We start from the raw sequence: 26,904 nt of genomic DNA on the forward strand, positions 1-26,904 counted from the left end.
TGGGCCAGCAGCCCGCACTGGTGCCAGTGGGTGGCCCAGTTGTGTCTGTAGCAGGTCTGATGCCCAAACTTTCTCCTCCTCCTCCTCCTCCTCCTCCTCCTCCTCCTCCTCCTCCTCCTCCTCTTTCCTCCTCCTCCTCCTCCTCCTCCTCCTCCTCCTCCTCCTCCTCCTTCTTCTTCTTCTTCTTCTTCTTCTTCTTCTTCTTCTTCTTTATTTTTATTTTTATTTTTTGCAGTGAATCTTGAGTTCAGGGTTTCTGGATTCCTTCCACTGAGGTACCTGTATCTAGAATGGATAAAATTTCAAAGATCGTTAGTGATAAATGTGAAGCAGTGAAAACGTTAATTCTTGGCTGATGATTAAAATTTGTACATACACCCTGGAAAATTTTTTTATACTTTTCTATAAATATAACCATACATTTATTTTGTAATCCCACAATTACCCTCCTAGGTATTTGCCTTTGTGAATTATATGTTTACACAGAGACTTATAGTAAAGTGCTCAAAAAATTTTATTCATAATATCAAACTGGACACTTATTCATACATTTATTGGCCATTTGTATTTCTTTTTCTGTGAAGTATCTATTTTCTTACTGCCCTAATTTTGATTGTTATTTGTTTTCTTAGTGGTAAATTTTTTGAGTTCTCTGTATATTCTAGTCATTAGTCCTTTATCAGAGGAGTGGCTAGCAAAAATCTTTTTACACTCTATTGACTTTCTGTTGAGGTTCTTGATAGTTTTCTTTGCTATACAGAAGCTTTTCAGTTTAATGAAATCCCACATATTGATCCTTCTTTTAATTTCTTGTGCCTTTGGGGTCTTGTTAAGAAAGTTTTTACCTGTGCCTATAAGTTGAAGTGTTAGACCTATGCCGTCTTCAAGTAAAATTTTCCAAATTTTTATCCAATTGTGATATACTTATTCAATGTAATAATATTCAGAAATTTAAAAAAATTAACTAATCATAATATGATGGCATAGATGAATTTAAAGATGTGTGATGAGCAAAGGAAATCAGACACAAAGTCATCTGTTTTGTGATTTTATTTATATTTAAGTATAGCACCCAAAAAATCCAGATATTTGATCAGTGTTTGCTTGGGATGAGGACAGGCAGTTAAATAAGATGGGACACAAAGTAACTATTTGAAGTGATATTATGTTCCATTATTTTATTTCCCAGTTGTATATATTTTTTAATTTAATAAACAAAAAAATTAATACATTTTATTTTCATAATACTTCAATAAAGCCAATAACATCATTTGTCAAATAAAAAATAATATTTCTATTTCTTATTTTCTTATTTATAAATTGATAATCTACTATATACCCTTACAATTCAGTGGCAGAATATAATGTAAAAAGCAATATTATATAATCCATTGAGTATTCGATTCAAATGTCAACTATGAGATACTTATCTGCGTGAACTTTGACAAATGATTTTGATGCTTTGAGGTCCGGTTACATCATTTTTATTTGTGAGATATTGTTACTAGCTACCTATTGAGCTGACCATGGTGGCACAAACCTGTAGTCTCAGTACATATGAATCTGATACAAAGGTATTGCAGGTTCAAAACTGTCCATGGTAATTTAGTAAGACCTTCAGCAACTTAATGAGTCCCTGTTTCAAAATAATAAAAAAGGTCAAGATATAACTCAAAGTTAGAGTTAGAATACCCCTGGATTCAATACCCAGTGCCACAACCAGATGCAAAACAAAACAACAGAAAGAAAAACCTACAAATTGGGTTGATATATAAATTGGATAAAATGGCATAAATGTATTTTGAAAATAGTAAAACAATGATTAAACACAAGATGATACAATTTTTATTTGTATTATATTGGAGAAGAAATATATCAAAACATATCTTTGAAAGTTGGTAAATTGAAAGTTACAATGTCACTAAGAGAGAAAATTTTGCTTATTCTCGAACAAATTTTTGACACACAGGAGGTAGAAGAATCTTATTTCAAATTTGACCATAAATTTAGAATTTAGAGGACAAACAAATATTTAAAATCCATTTTAACTATTCTTATTTTTGCATTCTAAACTCAAATTGACCACGGGGTAAAGTTTCTTATTTTTTTTTATCACTTTTGACAACCAATTTCCAACAGTGATTTCCAATTATTATCAGCCATAGGTTTCTCTATTATCTGCTTGCATAGCTGCAGTATATAGACAGACTCAGCATTTTTCTGTACCCTATTCTCATTGTCATTCTTATGCCTTTTCAGTTTAAGTTTACAGAACATGGAAACAAAGGAAAGGAATATTTGTTGTGTTACTTACTCTACTTTTATTCTCTACTTCTTTGTCCTCTATTTTTTCTCTTCTGGTCAACCTTAAGTCTCCACAACCCCTTGGATCTTCTTAAGTTACAGAATACTCAAAATCAAGGATAAAATCTTATAATAAGCCATCATTTACTGGACCTGAAAATTATGTCTTTATACCTACTTTTGTGCAAATTAAGAATCTATTGATCAGCATTTAAAGAGATATTGCCAGTAAAATCTGGTTACCTTTTATGTTTTGAAAATAGTGACCCTTACCCTTAAATTCTGATTCGGCATCAGTGGCCAGATTATTTTGTTCAGAACCAGTCTGTGTGTCAAAGCCTTATTTGGCTCAGTCATAAAATTATACCAGTAAAGAAGAACCAAATTTGAGACCCTTTTTAGTTTTAAGCCTGAGATATATTGTCCTGCTTCTTTCTCCCCCCATCCCAATCTCTTCTCACCCATGTATTTCTGATTCTTTCCATCTTGATAGAGATAAAATTCATATCAAAAAGAATTATGGATCTCCTATCCATCACCACTAGAGACATAAATTTGGTTCAATGCACCATCAACCTGGACTCAAATCAATGCAGAATGAATGCTTATTTTACCTTTGATCTTCTCATTTCTGCATTCTGTGCAGGATAGGTGAAATTTTATCTTGGTTAAATAAAAAATTCCCGAAGCTCATAACATATCACAAAGTTTATATTTAATTGCCTAATGTTCTTGTGACTTAAGATTATTCTTCAGAGAGCTTTGATTTTATGCAGCAAATCAGTTATCTAAGCTAAGAAAACATCTACCAACTTATAATCTTTTTGGAAAAGTATGACATCTTGGTTTTAAGTAGTAAGAATGAAGAGTTTTTAAGAATTCTATAATATAGCAATGCATTTCTTCTTTGTTTATTTGGTACTGGGAATTGAAATCAGAGGCATGCTATCTCCAAACTATACTTTCAGTACTTATTTTATTTTGATACAAGGACTCTTTAAATTGTAAAGGTCTTGTTAAGTTGCTGAGGCTGGCATCAAACCTATGATTCTCCTTTTCCATCCACCCAAGTACTAGAATTACAGGTGTGCACCATCACACCTAGCACAGTAATTCAGTCTTTACTTCTTTTTCTATACTTGTGATTGAATCCAGTAGTAGTTATTTTACTACTGAGAAACATTCCCAACATTTTTTATTTTTTTTAAATGTTGAGACAGGGTCTCACCAAGTTTCCCAGACTAGCCTTCAAACTGTGATCTTCCTTCCATAGTCTCCTGTGTAGTTGGGGTTATAGGTATGTTCTATTACATTATTTGTACTTAATATTAAATATTATCAACAGTAAGCTATAGCAAGGCAGATGATTGCCTCAGAACTTTTGCAGTATACTCTCTATCAATCCCATTCATCAGCAAGTTTCTAAGTTCCCTCATCCACACAGCTTTCTTTGAATTTAGATGGGATAGTTCCATGATTGGATTTTTATGCTATTGTATTTAATTCTAGGTTTTCTAACCACTGTCTTAGTGTATTAGTCTAAGCCTCCATTCTGTTAAGAAGTTTCTGAATTTCAGAGATAGAAAGTGATTTCATACTACCAGAGGCAAACTAAATTACTTGAATATCCCTACATTTCAGACAGCCATAAGAAAATATGATACTAAATGAGTTGGGTATTTGCAATTTATCTTAACTAGAAAATTCAGAAAAATATATGCGTGAGAATAATACTGACTGGTTTGTTTTTCACCAAGAACTCTCAGCATCTGTCCCTATTATCACTTTACAAAGACCTCTGCCATAGGTAAAATTATTTGATCACCAAAACTATCAGTGGAATGTTGTTAAACACAAGATTCCTGATTTTCAAAGTCTACATTGAGAAAGTGAGTCCAAACTATGACTTCCTTAATGCATAGAGTTTGTATCATCTCCAATGATTTACATGATATTTGATAAACACTCTATGTAAAGATTATATGCCATAAAATATAGTCGTCTGCATTAGTGTCTGTCTTGTTTTACTAAGGTGGGAGCAAAGTCCTTACAGTTTTATTTGAAACTTACCTGCAACCTAATCATTTTAGGATTGATTTGTATGTATTAATCAAAATCTCAAATATTTTCATATATTTGCATTGCTGATGTTGCTTCCATTTGTGATAACAGTGTTATTATGAATTTCTTAGGCAAATATTCAATTATAAATGTATATTAATATAAAATGCATTAGCTCAATTAAGGTAATACCTCCCTTCTAGATGAAGAAATAATGAAGTAAAATACTTGTATCAAACTCTTTATCCTTAAATCAGAAAAGGTAATTACAAAACTATCAAGAAACAAGTTTTGCTTGAATTTCAACTATTAATGAAATTCTGGAGTTGTTTTAGAGAAATTTTTAATGCCTGAAAGCATGTCATTGAAGAAAGTGGCTTCAAAGTTTTTAATCCATCTTATTTCTAACTTGCCAAAGAGCTCAAAAAATATTGCTTCAAGAACTGGCAAGTATTATCATGTCACTTGGATTGAATTTACTCTGGGAAGCATCTTGCTTTTTGGTTAGAGAGTGAGAAACATTATCACAAGTTTGACTTGTGAGCTCTAAGTTACAAGACAAGTGTGATAAGATAGAAGGAATATAGAAGCTTTCTATCCTTCTGACTGCTCAGAGCAAATGAAATATTATCCAAAATGACTTACAGAAAAAATGCCTTTCTGTTAAACTAAGTGAAAACCAGTCTTTATCTTCTTGAATACAATATTATATTAATAATGTGTATTGTTATTTAGTTTAATTCATTTTGAAGGATTTATTGAGGTACCTGAAAACATGTGTATGTTCATGCATATACACATGCATACACACTTACACCATTAGGTTATATCATGCTAAGTAAATACACAAATACATATATTCTTAAGCCATATGAACATAAAACACTTTTTACAAAGAAGCTGGAAAGGACCACCATAGAGATTCCCAATGCAAAAAAAAATTGATAGATATAATTTACTACAATAGAACATTGCTTTTAATTCTGCTTCTAAATTTTCACCTTGGAAATTACATGATTTGGGGGAATGAGTATCAAGTGGGACATTCTACATAAAACAGGCTCTGTAGTTGAAGTGCAGTAAAAGGGCTTAATCATCTGATTTCTCATGTGAACTCATTGTCTCTTTTGAAATAAAATTGTATGCATATTCAAATGTAGTTTGTAGTTATAATAAAGTTATAACACTTAATCTCCATTTATTATGTCACAGAAGAATCTCAGAGTTTCTCCCTTTTCATTACTATTTATCTAAGAATTCTTATCCTAACATGTGTGCTTACTGAATGAAGTATTACATTTCCACTTTTGTGATACAGAGGATAGAAACACAAGAGCACTCCAACTCTGAGCTATATTCCAAACCCTATTTATTTTATTATTTTGAAGTAGGGTGTCTCTGAATTGCTGAAGGTCTCACTTAGTTGCTGATTCTGGCCTCCAATCTATGATCTTCCTGTTTAATCCTCTAAAGCACTTGGATTACTGGTATGGTACCACCATGCTTAACTTCATTCCTACTTTTTTTTTTTTTTTTTTTTTAGTGGAAACACCTAAGGATCAGAGACTTTTTCCCCTATTAACACAGAATGTGGATTGAAATACAAATATGCCTGGTACAAAATTAGCAATTTTTTCTACACTAATCTTAGCATTAAATCAATGCAAAGAATGGCTAAATTTCCATTTAAAAGGGTTCAAAGTTTCTCTAATACAAAATAAATTCCCTCTTTCTGTTACTTGATATTTTTATCTCTATAGACCTTCTATGTTCAATGAAACAGAATTTATATATTTTAAGATTTAGTTAGAAGGTTGGAGAATCAGCCTATTCCATGTTTTGCATAGAGTGCCTCTTTCAAAGGGCCCAGCTCTTCTGTTACCTAATTGAGCTGTAAGAGATATTTCCTGAGACCTCAATTCTGCAGAGAGTCCTGTGTTCCAGCTACTCTCTCTCTCTCTCTCTCTCTCTCTCTCTCTCTCTCTCTCTCTCTCTCTCTCTTTATACAATATGAAATACTGAATGAGAGATTCAATCAGATCAAAGGGAAAGGATGACTCTTTAATAAATAAGATTCTATTAGGTATTTGGAGGGATGATTTGGAACCAAATTTGGAGCTGAGTAAATGGTGGCTGAGCAGTTGTTCAAGGTTAAATCCTAGGGAAACTTGGATAAAGGTTTCAGTGCCTTGGATTCTTATTATCCCTGTACCACTCATCATAGCCACATCACCAAGAATGTCTTTTGATTATGCTTCAAATACTTTCTGCTTGTTAAACCTACTAAAATGCAGGATTTTAAAATACAGGATTCAAGTGATTATTATAACACTGTATTGCAGGCTGGCTCTCTCTCTCTCTCTCTCTCTCTCTCTCTCTCTCTCTCTCCCTCTCTCTCTTTCTCTCTCTCTCCCTCGCTCCCTCCCTCCTTAGTTTATTGCTACATTAATGGGGATTTTAAGATTCTTATAAATAATAAATATTATATATCAATTAATGCATGAGGATTGATGGGAGGATTTTTGAGATTACACTATTGGATTCTGATGAGATCTCTGCTCACCTAATTTATGAAAGATTTGTTTTTTCAAAATATGTAGCAAATTATTAATTTCTCTTTTTACATTCATCTATGTAAGTCAAGTTTTGATTTCAACTACCATGCTCCATTGCATTATATCCACATTGATTATAACAGACCTGATCACATTACATTCAAAGATTGTTCCATATCACATTCAGTCCACTCTTCCATTCTGTTAATAATTTTAATTACTCTATTAGTCAATGTTTTCCCATTTTCATATCATCTACCAATTTGTAAAATATGCCAAGATTTCCCAAGATTTCATCAACAAATAAAAAATAATAAAAAAATTTAACAAACATCTTCCCAGAATGATACTGTAGAACTTACTCCAGTTTGGCATATATGTTTCAATTGTACATTATATGTACACCTGTTAGTAGAAGTACAAATTCACATAATTTTCCTAGAATTTAATTCATATATTAAACCTTTCTCTTGAAGGTCTCCTGACATCTCTTACCAGATTCCTTGCCACATACAGGATTATGCTGACCTCTAGAGATTCTGCCTTTTCATCATTAGGAAGATGGAGTTCAGTGCAGAAGGATCTCTAGATTTAGGACTCATTCTAGGGACCTGGGGAGGATGTGGTCATGAATTAGTGCTCAGCATTTTAAAGAGAGTCTAATTTGTTTAAATAACTAGAATAAACTTTCTGGTGTAGAATCTGCTAATAAAAGAAGATCTATATGACCTCTGTGATAGGTAGTGTTGGTGTATCTCATTTATGTTTCAACATTTATCCTGAAATCAATAATACCAGTTTCATTTCACATATTTATGACTAAATACTATGTAGGAGAGTAGATCCGGGAACCAAATAATGTCATATAGTTTTACTATATTTATTAAGCCATGGTCTGAATGAGTCTTTCTGTATTTACAGAATCAATTATTATTTAAGTTGGAGTAATTAATTGAATTCATTCTGAAGGTTCCACAGGCTGCTCTCAAAAGGTGTTGCATGTGCTGGTACTATCTATTATGAGTCTATTGTTAGTCTTGGAGCAACAAAAAGCACCCAGATTTACAGTGCTTTTCATAAAATGTTATTTGCATGGAGAGTCTTCAATGAAAATACAAATATTTACAACACTTTCCCAGTTTTGAGATCATTTCAAGGGGTTCTAAATAGAACATTCATAAAGACTTCTTTACTTTTATAACACTAATTTTTCCTCTGAAGGCAATACTTTGGTTTCTATTCATCTAATACTGAGTTTAAAAATGTATTAGAAAGATTGAGTTAATTCATAATCCATATAATCACTTCTTACTCTGTCAACATCCTCTTTCCTTCCCAAAGCAAAGTAACATGGTCTCAATCAAGAATTCCAAAGTTCAAAAATCTCCCATTCTGGGTCCGGGCCCCTGGCCCCGACCCTGGGCGGGTGGGCAGGCGCTGGCGGGGTGCCCCTAGGCAAAACCCCTCTCCACCCGGAAGGACCCCGTGGTCTGGGTGCCTGGCCCTGATCCTGGGCAGGTGGGCAGGCGCTGGCAGGGTGCTCCTAGGTGACTCTTTCTCCACCGGGAAGGACCCTGTGGTCCGGGCCCCTGGCCCCGACCCTGGGCGGGTGGGCAGGTGCTGGCGGGGCGCCCCTAGGCAAAACCCCTCTCCACATGGAAGGACCCCGCGGTCCGGGAGCCTGGCTCTGACCCTGGGCGGGTGGGCAGGCACTGGCAGGGCGCCCCTAGGCGAGCCCCCTCTCTCCCCAGAAGGACCCCTTGGTCCGGTCCCCTGGCCCTAACCCTGGGCGGGTGGGCAGGCACTGGTGGGGCACCCCTAGGTGAACCCCCTCTCCACCCAGAAGGACCCTGTAAAAAAGGAAAAGAAAAAGAAAAAAGGAAAATATCGGAGAGGGGTCAAGGAGGTGGCAGATGCCAAGATACTGGAGATGCAGACAAAACTTTTCCAAATGAACTGGAATTATTGGAAAAATTCCCCGCTAAAGAGGACTGCTTCTCTACATTGTTAAGAATCTTGGATATCACCTGTAAGGAGAGAGACTTTAGCGGAGACCAAGTAGAAAGGCGGTGCTGAAAGTGGTCTCCACATTGGCGGTGGAGACTTGTATTGAGGAGAAGCAGAAATCGGAGCCTACCAAACTTATTATTATTTTTTTTTGGAGAAATTACACCAAATGTTGAATGCTACCATCGTGCATGCTTAGGAAGACTGGACAACATTCAGAGTGGAAAGAGAGCTTGGGAAATATTTGAAATGGTGGAAGCAGTGGCAATGGCAGTGGCCAGTACTCAGCGGAGGCAGAGATCTGATGCATTACACCTGAAACCTTTGAAGTAATGACCCCAGAGGCAGAATGCTACCACCACCACGCACCCTCGAGAACGTGGGACAAATAGTTGGGCAAAGAGGGTGCTCGAATTAGAGCCTGCCGAGGAGTGAGGCCGGTGACAGACACAGCAAAGCTGGGATTGGAGCCTGCAATGAGGCAAGGCTGGTGCTGGGGCCTCTGAGGCCGGGATCAGAGCCTGCTGAGGGGTTAGGCCAATGCTGGGGCCAACGGCCAGCATCGGAGCCTTCCGTGAGGCAAGGCCGCTATTGAGGCCTCCAAGGTCGGGATCAGAGCCTGCTGAGGGTTTAGGCCAGTGCTGGGGCCAGTGAGGCCGGGATCGAAGCTTGCCGCGAGGCAAAGCCAGTGCTGGGGCGTCCAAGGCCGGGATCAGAGCCTGCTGAGGGGTTAGGCCGGTGCCGGGGCCACTGTCCGGTTTTGGAGCCTTCCATGAGGCAAGGCCGCTATTGAGGCCTCCGAGGTCAGGATCAGAGCCTGCGAGGGGTTAGGCCAATACCGGGGCCAATGGCTGGCATTGGAGCCTACCGTGAGGCAAAGCCACAACTGCGGCCTCCGAGGCCAGGATCGAATCCAGCTGAGGGGTTAGGCCACTGTGGGGGCCAGGAGACCAGAATCAGGGCCTCCCATGAGGCAAGGCCGCTGCTTGAGCCAGCGAGGTCTGGATCAGTCCACCGGGTAGCCAGGCCACTACTGGGTCAGTCAGGAGTGGGATCGGTACTTGCAACACTGCATGCACAGAGAAATATCGCAGAAAATATAAATCAGATGCTTCCCTTAATCAGCAATAACTAGGAGGAATGGGGCAACAGGAAGAGGTTGAGCTATAGAAAGGGCCCTATAGTGAAGCAACTAATGTGACCAATCAGAGGGGAGGATGAAGCCTCTTTAAAAAGCAGGAGGTACATAAACATATGTATCAAAGTTAATCACCAAACAAGCATGGGATCGAGAGAGGGGGAGGGAATGGGATGGGGACTGGATGAGGGCTAATTGGATGATGTGTGCTTGTATATCCTCTCAAGTCTTATATTCCAATGTGATGTATGATTACAATGCACCAATAAAAAATGTATAAAATGAAAAAAAAATCTCTCCCATTCTCTTGGCTCTCAGTTGAGGTCTTGATAGTTTCCTTTGCTGTATAGAATCTCTTCAGTTCAATCCAGTCCCACATATTGATTCACCTTTTTGACCCCTGTGCTTTTGGTATCATGTTCAGTAATTTTTATCTGTGCCTATGTGTTGCAGTGTTGGGCCTATGCCCTTTTATAGGAGACTCAAGTCTAATTTTCTAGCCTTTGATTCATTTTGAAGACTCTTCTGCAGGGCAAAAAAGTGGGGTTTATTTTCATTTTTCTGCATATTGCTTTTCTAGTTTTCCAAACATTACTCTGATAGAAGACCAGTATCTACAAACTCAAGAAACTCAGCACTAAGGAAACAAATAAACCAATTTTAAAAATGGGCAAATGAACTAAATAGATACTTCATGAAAGAAGAAATTCAAATGGTTAATAAATGCATAAAAAATGTTCAACATCATTTGCAATCAGAGAGATGCAAATCAAAAATACCCTGAGATTTTACATAACTCCATCTAGAATATCAATCATTCAAAGGACAAACAACAAATGTTAGCAAGAGATTTCTGGGAAGATTGTGACTGAGAAAAACAGTGTTTAAGAGTCCCGCTAACAATCTATCTCTATTACCACAAAATCAGCACTTTTCACAGCCAGAAAACACCATCAGCAGAAAAATAAAAACAGTAAATAAAAGGGACAGAGGAAAGGAAGACTAGAAGAACAACCAGAGACCAGAAAAGAAATCAGCCCACGTTGCGGCAGAGAAGCCATGCCGGCACCATCTTCTCTCGCAGCACCAGGCTCCAGAGAAGAAAGGAACTTAGAACAGAGCTCAAAACCAGAAAAGAAATATGCCAGCCTCATGGACGAGGGCACAGCAGCAGCGCCATATTGCCAGCAGTGGCGGTGAGTTTACTGTGCCTGCGACAGCTCCAGATCAGTGTACTCAACAATCCACGAAAGGTAAACAAGGAGCTGAAGTGAGGAGCTGCGGATCATTCAGGTGTAATTCAGCAATTTAGCAATTTTTACAGCACAAAGAATGTCTAAAACTCCCAGTGGCCAAGCTCATCATGGCCTCCAGGGACTCAGAATGGAGCTCAGAATGAGAAAAGTAATACTCCAGCCTCACGCCTGATGAGGGCGTGGCAGCAGCACCATATTGCCAGAGGTGGCCTGGAGTTCACCACTCCTGTGACAGTTCCAGAGCAGTGCACTCAATAACCATAAGAGAAATTGCAGCTCTTAGAGGAGAAATCCCAGTACTACACCCCCAGTGATTTGCACAGCTTTGATAATCTCTCTGGGTCTGAGATTTTGCAGTTCAACCCAGTGAAGGAGTAGTGGTGGCAGAGATACCACACCCTAGTCACTGCTCCCCATGGGAAAAACACCAAGTCTGGTATTCCCATGGTCTCATGCAGATTCACTTAACTTCCTGGGTCTGAGACTTCGTGATACAACCCAGTATAGGAGTAGTGGTGACTGAGATTACCACAGACTCGAGATCCAAAGCATCATAAGTGAAGTCGTAGTGACTCAGGAAAGAAACCAGAGAAGGCACAAACCTCTGAAATCATGAGAAAGAGGAATGATGATGGAGCAATGAATGTCCACAACATCAGAACTGGATAATACAGAAATTCAAAGATCTCCAGAAGATCAAATCAGAAATAGAAATATAAAAATAATACAGGACCATCAAAAAGAATTTTGTGAGAGTTTAAAAAAAATAAAGGATACAATCATTGAAGTAAAGGCCTCAATTCAAAGTATAAACAGTTTATTAGACCACATGGAGAATAGAATCTCACTCTTTGAAGATTATCACTCCAAAAAGGAAATCATAATTTATAGTTTAGAAAAAAAATCTGACAGCAGGAATTTGACATTGAAAAAATATGGTCCCATTTTAAGAGAGCTAAACTAAGAATAATTAGAATAGAGGAGGGAAAAGAAGGTGAAATCAAAGGGATCAATAATCTTTTCAAGGATGTAATAGCAGAAAAATTTCAAAACATAGAGCAAGAGGTCAATAAAAAGGCTCAGGAAACTTATAGAACTCCCTTTATACAGGATCATAGAAGAAGTTCCTCATGCCACATAATTGTCAAAATGACTAAGGTGGAAGCCAAGGAGAGAATCTTAAAGGCAACAAAAACAAAAGGCCACGTGACATTCAGAGGCAAACCAGTTAGAATCACTCCAGACTTCCCAAACCAAGTCATGAAGGCCAGATGGGCTTGGAGTAACATATTCCAAACTCTGAAAGAAAACAGCTTCCAGCCAAAAATTTCCTACCCAGCAAAACTTTCTATCAAATTAGATGGGGAAATAAGAAGCTTCCATGACAAACAGAAACTGAAGGAATTTATGTCTTCAAAACCAGCACTAGTGAAAATATTCAAGGAGATTAACTACAAAGAAGAAATAGGTAATACATGCCAGAACCAAAAAAACAAAAAAATCCAAAAAAACCCAAGATTTTCTATCCAGAAGACAAATAAGCAAAGAAAAATAAACAGTATCTCAAACAGACATAAAATTATAACATGTTAGGAATTAAAAATTATCTCTTTATAATCACACTGAATGTAAATGGCCTAAATTCCCCAATAAAAAGACATAAATTGGCAAAATGGATTAAGAAACAGAATCCATCCATCTGCTGCTTACAAGAAACACACCTTACAATTAATGATAGGAACAAACTCAAGGTAAAGGGCTGGTGCAAGGTAATCCATGCTAACTGAACTCAAAGGCAAGCAGGAGTAGCAACTATGATATCAGCAAGTTACACTTCAAACCCAAACTTATTAGAAGAGACAAAGAAGGTCGTATTTTACTGGTAAAAGGAATAATCCATCAAGAGGAAATAAGAATCAACATCTATGCCCCAAACATAGAGGCAGCTACTTTCATAAATCAAACTCTTTGCGACATGAAGTCACACATAAATCACAATATAATACTGGGAGACTTCGACACACCTCTCACAATATTAGACTGATCTTCCAGATAAAAAGATCAGTAAAGATGCCTCAGAACTAAAGAACACCATTAATCAAATGGACCTATTGGACACATATAGAATATTTCACCCAACTACAGTGGAGTTTACATTTTTCTCAGCTGCTCATGGAATGTTCTCCAAAATAGATCACATCCTGGGACACAAAATGAGCACTAGCAAATTCAAAAATTTAACATACTTCCCTGTGTCATTTCAGACCATAATGAAATGAAACTAGAAATCAACAATAAGACGAACCAAAGAAACCACATGAACACGTGGAAGCTGAACACCACACTTCTGAATGAAAAATGGGTCATAGAAGATGTAAGAGGTGAAATTAAGAAATTTCTAGAAACAAATGAAAATAAAGATACAATATATCAAAACCTCTGGGACACTTTGAAGGCAGCATTAAGAGGAAAATTTATAGCACTGAGTGCTCACAAAAGAAAAAGAGAAAATCTTCAAATAAGTAACATAACGACACACCTCAAAGCCCTTGAAAAGCAGGAATATCTGAAGCCCAGAGCCAGTAGAAGACAGGAAATTATTAAAATTAGAGCATATATTAACAAAATGGGCAATAAAAAAACAATACAGAAAATCAACAAAACCAAAAGGTGGTTTCTTGAAAAAACTAAAAAGATAGATAAAGCACTAGCCAACCTAAATATAAAAGAGATAATCAACCAAATTATGAATAGATGAAAAAGGGAGACATTACTAATGACAGTGTAGAAATCCAGAGGATTATCAGAAACTACTCTGAAAAACTATACTCCAACAAAATCGAAAATCTGGAGGAATTTATCAACTTCCTAGATAAATACAACCTTCCTAAACTGAGTCAAGAAGCTATAGAACACTTAAACCAACCAATATCAATCAAAGAGATTGAAACAGCAATAAAGAACTTACCATCAAAGAAAATCCCAGGCCCAGATCATTTTACAAGTGAATTCTATAAAACCTTTTAGAAGAGCTAACCCTAATACTCCTCAAGCTATTTTGTGAAATAGAAAAAGTGGGACTCTCCCAATTATATTCTATGAAGCCAACATCACACTAATACCCAAGCTGAATAAAACAGTTCAAAGAAGGAAAACTACAGGCCTATATCTCTGAAGAACTTGGATGCAAAACTATTAAATGAAATACCAGCAACACGCATTCAAAACCACATAAAGAAAATCATACACCATGACCAAGTAGGCTTCATCCCAGGAATGCAAGGCTGGTTCAACATATGAAAATCAATCCATGTAATTCTTCATATAAACAGAATCAAAGACAAAAAAATCACATGATAATTTCAATAGATGCTGAAAAAGTGTTTAATAAAATACAACATCCATCTATGATAAAAACACTGCAGATAAATGGAATAGAAGGAACATATCTCAACATCATAAAGGCAATCTACAATAAGCCCACTGTCAACATCATATTAATTGGAGAAAAACTTCATGAATTCCCCTAAAAACAGGAACAAGACAAGGATGTCTATTATCACCACTTCTCTTCCATATAGTACTAGAGACTCTAGCCAGGAAAATAAAGCAAGAAAAGAAAATCAAAAGAGTAGAAATAGTTAAAGAAGAACTCAAAGTTTCACTATTTGCAGATGACATGGTACTATATTTAGAAAACCCAACAATCTCAATCAAAAGGCTTATAGAACTGATCAACAAATTCAGCAAAGTGTCTGGATACAAAATCAATCTTAAAAGATCAGAAACTTTCCTGTACACCAAGCATAATTCCACTGAAAAATAAATTCAGAAAACACTTACACTGAGGATCTCCCACACACACACACACACAAATAAATAAATAAATAAATAAATAAATAAATAAATAAATAAATAAAATAAAATACTTAGGAACAAACTTAACCAAGGAGGTAAAAGATCTCTACAAAGAAAATTATAAAACATTGAAAAAAGAAATCAAAGAAGATCTTAGAAGATGGAAAGATCTTCCATGTCCATGTTTTGGCAGAATAAATATAATTAAAATGGCCATACTTCCAAAAGTGATCTGCAGATTCAATACAATGCCCATTAACCTACCAAGATCATTCCTCACAGACATAGAAAAATCAGTCCTTAAATTTATTTGGAATAAAAGAAAGCCTAGAATAGCAAAAGTAATTCTTAGCAACAAAAAACATACAGGAAGAATCACAATATCTGACTTTAAACTATACTACAAAGCCACTGTAATAAAAACAGCATGGTACTGGCATAAAAACAGATACATAGACCAATGGATCAGAAAAAAAAAGACCCAGAAACAAGTCCACACACTTTCAGCCAACTGATTTTTGACAAGGGGCCAAAAACTTACACTGTAATAAAAATAGCTTGTTCAACAAATGGTGCTGTCAAAACTGGTTAACCATATGCAGAAAACTGGAAATTAATCCAACTTTCTCACCCTGTACAAGACTCAATTCATGATGGATCAAAGACTTGGAAATCAAACCAGAGACCTTGAAGTTCCTTAAAGAGGGAATAGGTCCAAAACTGCAACAAATAGGCACAGATAAACACTTTCTCAAAAACACCTCAAAGGCACAACAAATTAAAAGGCGAATCAATACATGGGATTGCATGAAACTGAAGAGCTTCTGTTCAGCAAAGGAAACTGTCAATAACCTTAATTGAAAGCCAACAGAATGGGAGATGATTTTTGCCACCTACCCCTATGATAGAGGACTAATATCTAGAATATGCAGAGTACTCAAGAAACTCAACACTCAAAAAACAAATTATCCAATAATAAAATGGGCAAGTGAACTAAAAAGACATTCACAAAAGAAGAAATTCAAATAGCCAATAAATGCATGAAAAAATGCTCAATATCATTGGCAATCAGAGACATGCAAATCAAAACTACCCTGAGATTTCACATATATCCAACTAGAATGGAAATCATTAAAAACACAAACAACAACAAATGCTGGTGAGGTTTTGGAGAAGTGGGAACTCTAAAGCATTGTTGGTGGGACTGGAAATTGGTGCCACCACTTTGGAAAACAGTATAGAGAATCCTCAGAAGAATGAGAACAAATCTACCATTTGATCCAGCAATACCACTTCTGGGTATATACCCAAAATTAACTAAACCAAACTGCCAAACGAATGTATTTATACCTATGTTCATAGCTGCACAATTTGCCATAGCCAAACTATGGAACCAGCCAAGATGTCCATCAACAGATGAATGCATTACAAAACTGTGGGATGTGTACACACTGGAATTTTATTCAGCCATTAAAATAACTCAATTACATAATTTTCAGGGAAATGGATGGAACTGCAGGACATTATCCTAAGAGAGTTTAGTCAGTCACAAAAAATAAGAAATCAGATGCTTTCCCTAATATGTGAAAGCTAAGTAGAAATGGGCCATAGGAGGAACTCTAGATGAAAAAGGAAATCCTATAGAGGAGCAAACAAGACAACCTAAATGAGGGGATAGGAGGGGGGAAGAAGGAAATTCTCTAAACCATGCAATGTCTTAAACATATCAAAGTCAACCACTAAACCAAGCAAGGGAAGGAAGGATCGGGAGGGAATGGGTTGGGAATTGGGTCGGGGTTAAATCAGTGATGTGTACATGTATGTACACACAAGTTTTTTTTTTTTTTTTTTTTTTTTTTTTTTTTTTTTTTTTTTTTTTTTTTTTACCCCAATAGGATGTATGAATATAATTCACCAATAAAAAATTTTAAAAAATTGTAGCGAGAATGTGGAGAAGTGGGAACTCTAATATATTGTTGGTGGGATTGCAAATTAGTGCAACCACTTTAAAAACAGTATGGAGGATTCTCAGAAGAATGGGAACAAACTTGGCATAGGTTACTGCATGATCCAGCAGTCTAACCAGTATCAACCAAAATAATGGAAACCAATCTATGCATATCTATGTTCATAGCTGCACAATTTACAATTGCCAAACTATGGAACCAGTCAAGATGTACATAAAAGATGAATGGGTTACAAAACTATGGGATGACCAGGCCCAGGCCGCAGGGCCCTGGGCCCCTGGGCAGGGGTTGAGCAGGGCACGCCTGCCCCCCGGAAGGACCAGGCTAGGCTACAGGGCCCTGGGCCACAGTCAGGGGTCGAGCGGGGCATACCTGTCCCCGGAAGGTTCGGAGGTCCAGGCCTCAAGGACATGGGCCCCCAGGCAGGGGTCGAGCGGGGTACACCTGCCCTCCAGAAGGACTGGGGCAGGCCGCAAGGCCCTGGGGCCACAGGCGGGGGTTGAGCAGTTCATGCCTGCCTCCTGTCAGGTCCAGAGGGTCTGGCTGCAAGGCTCTGGGTTCTGGGTGGAGGTCAAGCAGGGCATACTTACCCCCAGGAAGGTTCAGAGGTCTGGGTCACAAGGACCTGGGCCCTGGCGAGGGGGACGGGTGGCCCGGCCTACCCCCAGGAATGCATGGTGTCGGGCAGGAGGCTGAGCCCAAGTTCCAGGAGGTCTGGTACCACACAGGAGTCCTAGCCGCGGGTACAGAGGAACCCAGCAATGCTGTGCTACACCTGGCCATTGTGCACTTAGAACAGCAGAATCTATTCTGCGTGGTAAGACTGTTGAACTCTGCTTTTTGAAGTGAGAAAAGAAAAAAAAAATATCAGTACAGAGGAACCCAGCAATGCTGTGCTACACCTGGCCATTGTGCACTTAGAACAGCAGAATCTATTCTGCATGGTAAGACTGTTGAACTCTGCTTTTCGAAGCGAGAAAAGAAAAAAAAAATATCATTGCTACTGAGTGCCTGATAGCCACAACTTCCTCAAACCACACATACTGTCCTCTTATTAAAAAAAAAAAGGATATTGTGACACAGACATATGTAAAAAGGAAGGTTTTTGTAAAGTCAAAAAAAAAAGGCATTTTTAAATAATGAAGAAATATTTCAGAAGAAATTTTTCCTACTGATATTTAGCCTCCAAAACTGTTGTTTAGGGCCGGGCATGGTGGCACATGCTTGTAATCCCCATGCTTGGGAGGCGGAGACAGAAGGATCGCGCAGGTTCGAAGCCAGCTGTGCTGGCTTAAGAGACCCTGTTTCTAAATTAAAAAGTACAAAAATAGATCTGGGAGTGTAGCCCAGAGATATAAGGGTTTTTAGGAACTCCAGTACCACCACCAAAACAAAAACAAAAACAAAAACAAAAACAAAAACAAAACAAAGTCTGTGGAATTTTGTGATGGTAGCACTATTAAATACATACATAAACTACTGTATGGCATTTTATTGCTACTACAATTTTCTTGTAGCACCCTCCATTATTTCACAGAAATTTGTTCTCTGATGTCTCTTTACTATGTCATTAATTATGTAGTCATTTTATGTCGAGTCATGATCTTTATTTTTGCTTTCCTTTTTTTTCTTGGCATAGCACTAGAAATGGCCATACATAAAAGAGTCAAAAATTTTTAAGTACTTCATCGATTTGGCTTAAATACCTCATGATATGTCTATTATTTCAGAAAAATATGGAATCAGTAATGCTATTAAATATTTTAATACAAATATATAAAATATTACAGTTAATATCATTACCCAAACTAAATAGGGTCAGTTTGTGCTTGTTACCCCAGCCTAATTTTAAAAAATATTTTATTAGTGCATTTTAAATAGTGTGTTAAAACATATATGGACACAACTTTTGCTGTATTTCCTTCCACATTTCACCACTCCTTTATCTTTTATTTTCCACACAAGTTAGTGGGATTGGTAGTAATACTCTCACTTATTGCCATAGTATTATTTGAACTATTTACCTCTTCAATTCACCCACTTACTAACTCCCTCACCTAACACCTTTCAACTACTGTACAGGTCTCTCTGCATAATTTAAAGTATAATTTTTCTTAATTTCTCTCTTGCTTTTTTAGTGAAAGAATATGACCCTTGACTTTCTGAGATTTACTAATCTCACTTAGTATAATATTCTCCCATTGCTTCAGTTTTCATGCAAATGTCATGATTTGTTCTTTGATATGGCTGAATAAATTTCAATGTGTGTACATACTGTGTTTATTTTATAGTTTAAATATTTGTGACATATAGAATGTGAAGTGTACCATGGTAATGCAATAAAATGAACCTGGCCCAAGAGACCTCTGCATTAGATAATTTCTTACTTTATCCTGTCTGACTATACTCATTTTTGAGCTTACTTGAAATAGCATCTACCACTTATCCTACACTGGCTGCATTTATACAGAGACTATTGCTTATCTCACTTCATGCATTATTATATTGGTACTTATGATAATCCTGTTAGATAAATATCATATTATTCACAGAATGCAGATGAAGAAACTAGTGCTCAAAAGATTACATAATTTTTACAAGGTGAACAAATTTTAAGTAACAATTCCAGTACTCAATATCAGGTATGTTCAATGCCCAAATCATACTTTCACTACATTTCCTGAATATGAACTTTTTATTGTCTGCTCAGAGATTCAGAAGGATGATCATTAGCTGATTTTTTTTTTGCATTGTACTGAACATTTTCTAACCACTTTTTCAGGTCCACTTTGAAATTACAATTGTACCTACAATGAAGTGTTAACCATGCAGCTGAAAAATTTTCATCCATTTGCCTGTGTGTCACTTTGAATTGTTATTACAATAAAAAGTTCCTGTTCATATTTGTTCTTATTTGCATACGTAGAGAAGCCACAGTTTTTCAGCCAAACTAAGCCATTTTGCAAAAAAAATGAGGCCCAAGATTCACAAAGCAGTTCTGAAAATAGCCCATTTGTGGTCTCTTACTGAAAAAACTGCATAAAATATGCAAGACTCTTGAATTTATCACTAAAGTTCCATACTTTTTATCTGCAATCAACTTTCCTTCTTTCCTTACCTTCATCCTTTCTTGAGGTATAGCCCAAGTATCTATTTTATGTCAGCAATTAGAGAGAAAAAGAACAAAAACTATGTCTTTATCCAAAAGCAACTTGAATTATAAGATGTGAAGATTCAGAAACAAGGCTGTTCTTATTAACTATTTTGGTATTTCTGGCTTCGAAAACCTGTAATATCCATCATTCAGGAGTTGTTTATAATTATTGACTTCAATTTTTTTCTCTTTTTATTATGTCAACCCACTTGATCCACAATTATGAAACTTATCAATAACAGTGCTATTTTCAAAGTCACCAATGAGTCATACATTGCTAAATCCAATGGTCCTGTCTCAATCTGACTCTTGTTATTTTATCTAATGCTGATATCACTTGATCATTGACTGTCTACTTTAGAGTATACTTTTTATAACTTTACTGGTATATTGTAGTTCAGAGTGATAGTGACATACATGTACACAGCACTATTTATACTTAACATTAAAACATCTCAGTCATCTGGTTTTACTCCTACTTGATGACTGTGGATCTCTATGTACACTCACCTTTTAGGTTATCTTATACAATTTCACAAATTTACATGCCATGAACATGCACATAATTTTCAAAATGTTCATATTTAGGCCATGACTCTCCTAATTTCCACACACTATTTTCAACTTATTATTTTCAACTGTCTTTCCATATTTTCACTTGGATAAACCCACAGGTATCCAGACATCATGTTTCTAAGGTAGAATTCTTTTTGAAACCTATTTAACCTGCAGGCTTGTTTAATTAATGTCAATCTCATTCCCTTTGCTTAGAGTTATCAAAACCTGTCCTATATTCTACTTCTCATACACCCACATTTAATGATAGAAAGTCTATTAGTTATGCCTTCACAATTATTATTTATAAATGAGCAAATAAGATAACCTACCTGAAGTGGATTGGAGGGCAGAAAAGGGAGATTCCCTAATGTATATGATGTACATTCACAAACATATCAAAGTCAATCACTAAGCCAAACATGAGGAGGAAATGGGGTGAGACTTGGGTAAGAGTTAATTGGGTGATGTGTGCATGTATGCTTTTTCCATCTTGTACTCCACTAAGATGTATGATTACAATGCATTAATAAAAATTTTAAAATTAGAATAATTATTTATAAATATGCCACTTTTTTTCTTTTATAGCTATATCTCTGGACTAAGTCACAATTTTCTTATTTCTGGGTGACTTAAATAGCTTCCTGATATTCTTGTTCTCATCATTTATCCCTTCTTTAGTCCCCCAACAGAGCAACCCAGAGTAACGTTGCTAAGAACAATGACAGGTGATGGCATTTCTTTGTTCAAAACTCTCCAGTAGATCCCCATTTGTTGACAATAAAATCCAAAATTCTTACAATGCCTTCCAAATACTTACTCAGTCATCCTTCCATCTATATCTTGTTACTTCTTTTAACTTACCACCTTTTTTCCTTCTTCACTGTTCTCCAGGAAAATTGCTTTTCTCACTGTTTCTCAAATATATCAGTTATGTTCCAATCTCAGATCTTTCCTATTTGATGTTTGTTCTGTCTAGAATGTTTCTACAAGTATATACCTGAGTTACTATCTCACCTTCAAGTTTTTGTTCAAATATTACGTTTTTCATGACGCCTATCCTTTCACACTGTTTAAAATTACATATTATCTTACATTACTCATGATCTTGCTTAAGCTGCTCTAATTTTTAGACAATTATTTTATTTTAATAAGCTACATTATTTACTATAATAATCTTTATTATTCATTATGTGCATTTTATATTGTAATTTAATTTTAACATAGGCTCAAATTTTTGTGCTTTATTAAGCAGTGTATTTCTAATATCTAGAAAATTTTTTCTGATTACTAATTTACTTGGCATTCTATAGTTCTTGAAGGATGAATGAATGAGTGAAATTAATAGTGAATTGGCCTTTCAAACTTGTAAATGTGATTATTAATTCATTTTCTCTGGTAATAACTATTCTATCTCAGCTAAACATTGATATACTTGTCTAGTTCTACCCATTTTAGTGTCTGACCCCAGAATTACTTTTATACCTCTTATTGTCCAATTGCTGTTTTTTGGATGCTAATGAGCATTATCAAATTATCAAAGCACTGATCACATATATACTTCAATTCTGACTTGTTTTCCAGCTTGAAGCTCTTATTTATTTCCCATGTGATCTGAAGAAAATCCATTACCTATATAAAATAAAAATTTATGAACTGATTCCTTAAAATCCTTTTCTCACTAGAATTTTGAGTTTAAACTACTACAGCACTATGCTCGTAATAAACTTAGTGAAAAGAACACAAATTCTGGAGTCACAAAAATATGAATTTGATTCCCGGATTTTATATAATTGAATAGGCCACATCACATTTATTGTGTATGTGTTTGTGTGTGTGTGTGTGTGTGTGTGTGTGTGTGTGTGTGTGTGTTTAGTACTGTGGATTGAACCCAGGAACATTCTACCTCTGAGCTACAATCCCAGCCCAACATTTTATTCTTTACTTTGAAACAGGGTCTCAGTAAATTGCAAGGGTGTCACTAAGAAGCTGAGGCTGGCCATGAATCTGTGATCATCCTATCTCAGCCTCCCAAGTACTGGGATTATACGTGTGTACCACCATGCCTGGGTTCCAGATCACATTTCTGTAATTTAGACAACTTAGCAAAAGATGAGCTATCACTTTCTTCATATTATAAGTTGCAGAAAAATTGTGATAAAATTATATATTTAAAAATTACTAATCATGTGGAATACACTATAATAATTGAATATGTGATAATTTGTATGTAAAATATAGTAGATCACTCTTCTCAGGTATGTTAATCTATAAAATAGTAGGATGAGGAAAAGATAAAACTTGGGGATCACACATCTTCCATAGCAGAGTGCTGGTTACAGAAGAGGTCCTATTATTATATTGTTATAGTACCTAGCTGGCCAGACAAGTAGACTATACCAAAAATATCACTCAACTTTTGTATATTAGTTGGCTATATTACTATCATCATTATATTTGAAATAAAATTCTGTCTTGCATATTGTATGTTCAAAAAAAAAACCAATAGTCACAAATATGTATCTTGGCTTGTAGCTTTTCTGTCAGTCAGGTATTTATTCCTTATTCAAAGAATGAGAATATAGCCTAAGAGAAAGCCAGGCACGGTGGTGCATGCCAGTAGTTCCAGTATTTGGAAGGCTGAGGAGGATCCAGATTCATGGCCAGCCTCAGCTACTTAGTGAGGCTTTCTGCAACATAGTGAGACCCTGTTTAAAAATATAGAATAAAGTAGGGCTGGGGTGTCCCTCAGAGGTAGAAGGCCTCTGGATTTATTCCCCAGAACCACCCCCCAAAATAATATACCCTAAGAGGTAGCCATCACAATTTCTTTGCATTACCTATAACTTATGGATCAGTGCTATAAACAAAGCAGAAGAGATTACATGCTTAAGTATGGATAATCATGATTCTAGTTTGCATAATGGTTTAGCTTACAGAAACTTTCATACCTGTTTTATCTTTACACCAGTCTCTTGAGAAAGATGTTGTGATAACTCCATACCACAGATTGAAAAAAAAAAAAAAAAACAACAAGTTTATCAAGTTGAATGAATTAGTTCAATTTAGGTAGAAAAGGCAGAAGTGTGATTTAATTCCTTGTCTCTACTTTAACGCCAACTCTTACAGATGAAGCCAATTTATTTCCAAACAAAAGCAGCATAAGCACTGCTTTTAGTAGTTATTAGCACAATGTCTAACACCAGTAGGTGCTAATAGATGGTAGTAGTGTTTTGTTTTGTATTCTAGTACTGGGCATGGAACCCAGGATGTACCAGCCCTATGTTTTATTGTTTATTTTGAAGCATGGTCTCACTGAATTGCAAAGGGCTTCAATAAGTAGAAGCTGAGGCTGTCCTGGAACTGTGATCTTCCTGTTTCAGCCTCCCAAATTCTGGGATGACAAGCGTGAACCACCTCATTTGGCTGGTAGTAGTGTTTTGAAAATCCCTAAAAAACTTCCTGCTGTGCGTCCATTCACTGGCTCCCTTGTATGCAAACAGTATCTGGGAGTCTTTTTACTTCGATACACATCATGTGTCACTAAAGCATGTTCTATGTGATTAAAGGTAAATTAGATCTTCAACTTCCCTCAATAACCGAACCAGTATAAGCACATGGGTAAGCAATGTTCTATGACTACGAAGAAGTTTTTAAACCAGATAAAGTAAAGAATAGAAATAAAAGAAAATAAGGACATGTAGAAAAATCACTAAATATAAGAATCAAAATATATGGATTCCCTTTCTGGATACTGAAGTCTTGGTCAAATTACCTAATGTCTGAAACTTACACTTTTCATTTAAAAAATGAGAATTATATTCAACTTTTTTTTGCAGTACTAAGGATGGAACCCAGGGACATTCTACCTCTGAGCTACACCACCAGCCCCTTTTTATTATTTATTTATTTATTATTAATTAATTTATCTATTTTTTATTTTTTGTTGTACTGGGGGTGGAACCCAGAGGCTTTCTACCAGAAAGCTTTTCTAACAGAAAGCTGAGGCTTTCTGTTAACCTGCAATCCTCCTATCTAACCCTCCCAAGTACAGGGATTACAAGCATGTGCCAGCACAACCTGCTTAGTCTGGGTTTCTATTTTTTATTTTTATTTATTTATTTATTTATTCATTCATTTATTTGGTGCTACTGGGGTTCCTGGAAGCCCTTCTACATCCGGGCTACACTCCCAGACCTATTTTTACAATTTTTTGGAAACAGGGTCTCCTAAGACAGTGTGCGTGGCTGGCTAGAACCTGCACGATCCTCCTGTCTCTGCCTCCCAAGAGCGGGGATTACAAGCGTGTACCACCATGCCCGGCAGTCTGGGGTTTTTAAAAGAAACAATATTATAAATAGAAAATAGATACATAGATAGACACACACATATGAACAAGTATACATAAATATGTTTTACTTCATTCATTCATTAAATGCAAAAAATAGCCAACATGTAAAATAAATACTAGATAATAATACCTAAACTCATTTTAAAAAATGGTCATATGTAATTATGAAGGCTGATAAATCTGAAATCCAGAGAGCAGACACAAGGGCTGCAAACTTTTGGGTAGAAAGTGATGTTGAAGTCTTTTAGCAGCATTGCTTCTTCCTCAGTGAAACCTAATTTTTTTAGCCTTTCAACTGATTGGATTAAACCCACCTACATTATTGAATTCATCTTTATTTAAAGTTAAATATTGTGGATGGTAACCACATCTACTAAATCATACAAATAAATACATTGGATAGTGTTTGGTTGAGTAAGTGAGTATTATGTCCTAACCAAGTTGATGCATAAAATGAAAAATCATCAAGAAGATGATGAATTTAGATATATATATAATTAATGATATTAGATTCAAACACCCTTTTCATGCACTTAGCACACTGTCAAGTCTAGAATAGAGACTTGATAAATATTCCATCGATATAAATAGAAGCAATAATATGAGTGTAAGGAGCTACTTATTGTGTCTTTTTTATCCCTGTTAACCTCTCTAACTTCATTTAAAATTAGTATATCCCCAATAATATTTTGTCATGAATAGAAACCTGAGCTGACTTGAGATAAAAATATAATACTTAAGAGTGGTTTTAAGGAGATATATTTTGCTTGAGAGAGAGCTATGTAATTACTTTAAAAAGATAATATGTACCTTTTCTTAAAATCTACAGCCCAAATACTGATATATACTTATATTTACATTACAATGATTTAGCTTTTAAGTTTTCTGTAGGCTACAGAAGTTTGTTCCTGTTAAAAGAAGAAATACTTTCAGATTTTTTAAGTCTGTACATGTTTTACCTTATAACATTGTACAATTATTAATAAAAGTCATTGCATATGTACAATTTTTCTTCTTATTTAATTTTCAAAACATATCTATATTTAATTGCTGTAAAGTAAAAATAGCTTTGGCATTTGGGTCTAGAAAAGTGAGCTTTTATCATCATTCTGCTACTTCCCAGCTCTATGACTTGAACAGTTCAATTAATTTCTGAATCTGTTTTTTCTCAGTTTTATTATAAAACCTACCTTTTGAATCTTGAAGGTTCATGGTTTTATTTAACAGACATACTGTGTAAGAACTACCTGATATGCTGCTTAGCTCATTAAGAATTCTGGAAAATGTTGAATTAAAATCTAAATATAACATGAACATTATATAAAAAATTCACCTAAATCATTTGAATATGGTAAGAAAAGTATAGTTACTCCTACAATAAGCCAAACACAGCATTTTTTATGTCAGGAAACCCGTTTTTAATTGCTATTTGTCCTGGAATTCTCAAGATCCATCTGAAGCTTAGGTCACTTACACAAATGGCAAAATTTTCTTGGTTATTTTTTTCATAGTCTTCCTTTTTAAAATATTTTTCTGCTTTTGATTATTCCTTTCTTTTTTTTTACAGAGAAACAAATTTAGTTACTTTCAGTAAAGTCAGTAAATGGATGAACACTAAAAAGTAAAAGGAGCAATGAATAATCAAAACTAATTTTCACACAGGGACCAGTCCCTGGCAATGGGAAGCAGAAATAGAAA

The sequence above is a fragment of the Muscardinus avellanarius genome (assembly GCF_963383645.1).
Source record: "Muscardinus avellanarius genome assembly, chromosome: X".
In the NCBI taxonomy this organism is placed as follows: Eukaryota; Metazoa; Chordata; class Mammalia; order Rodentia; family Gliridae; genus Muscardinus; species Muscardinus avellanarius.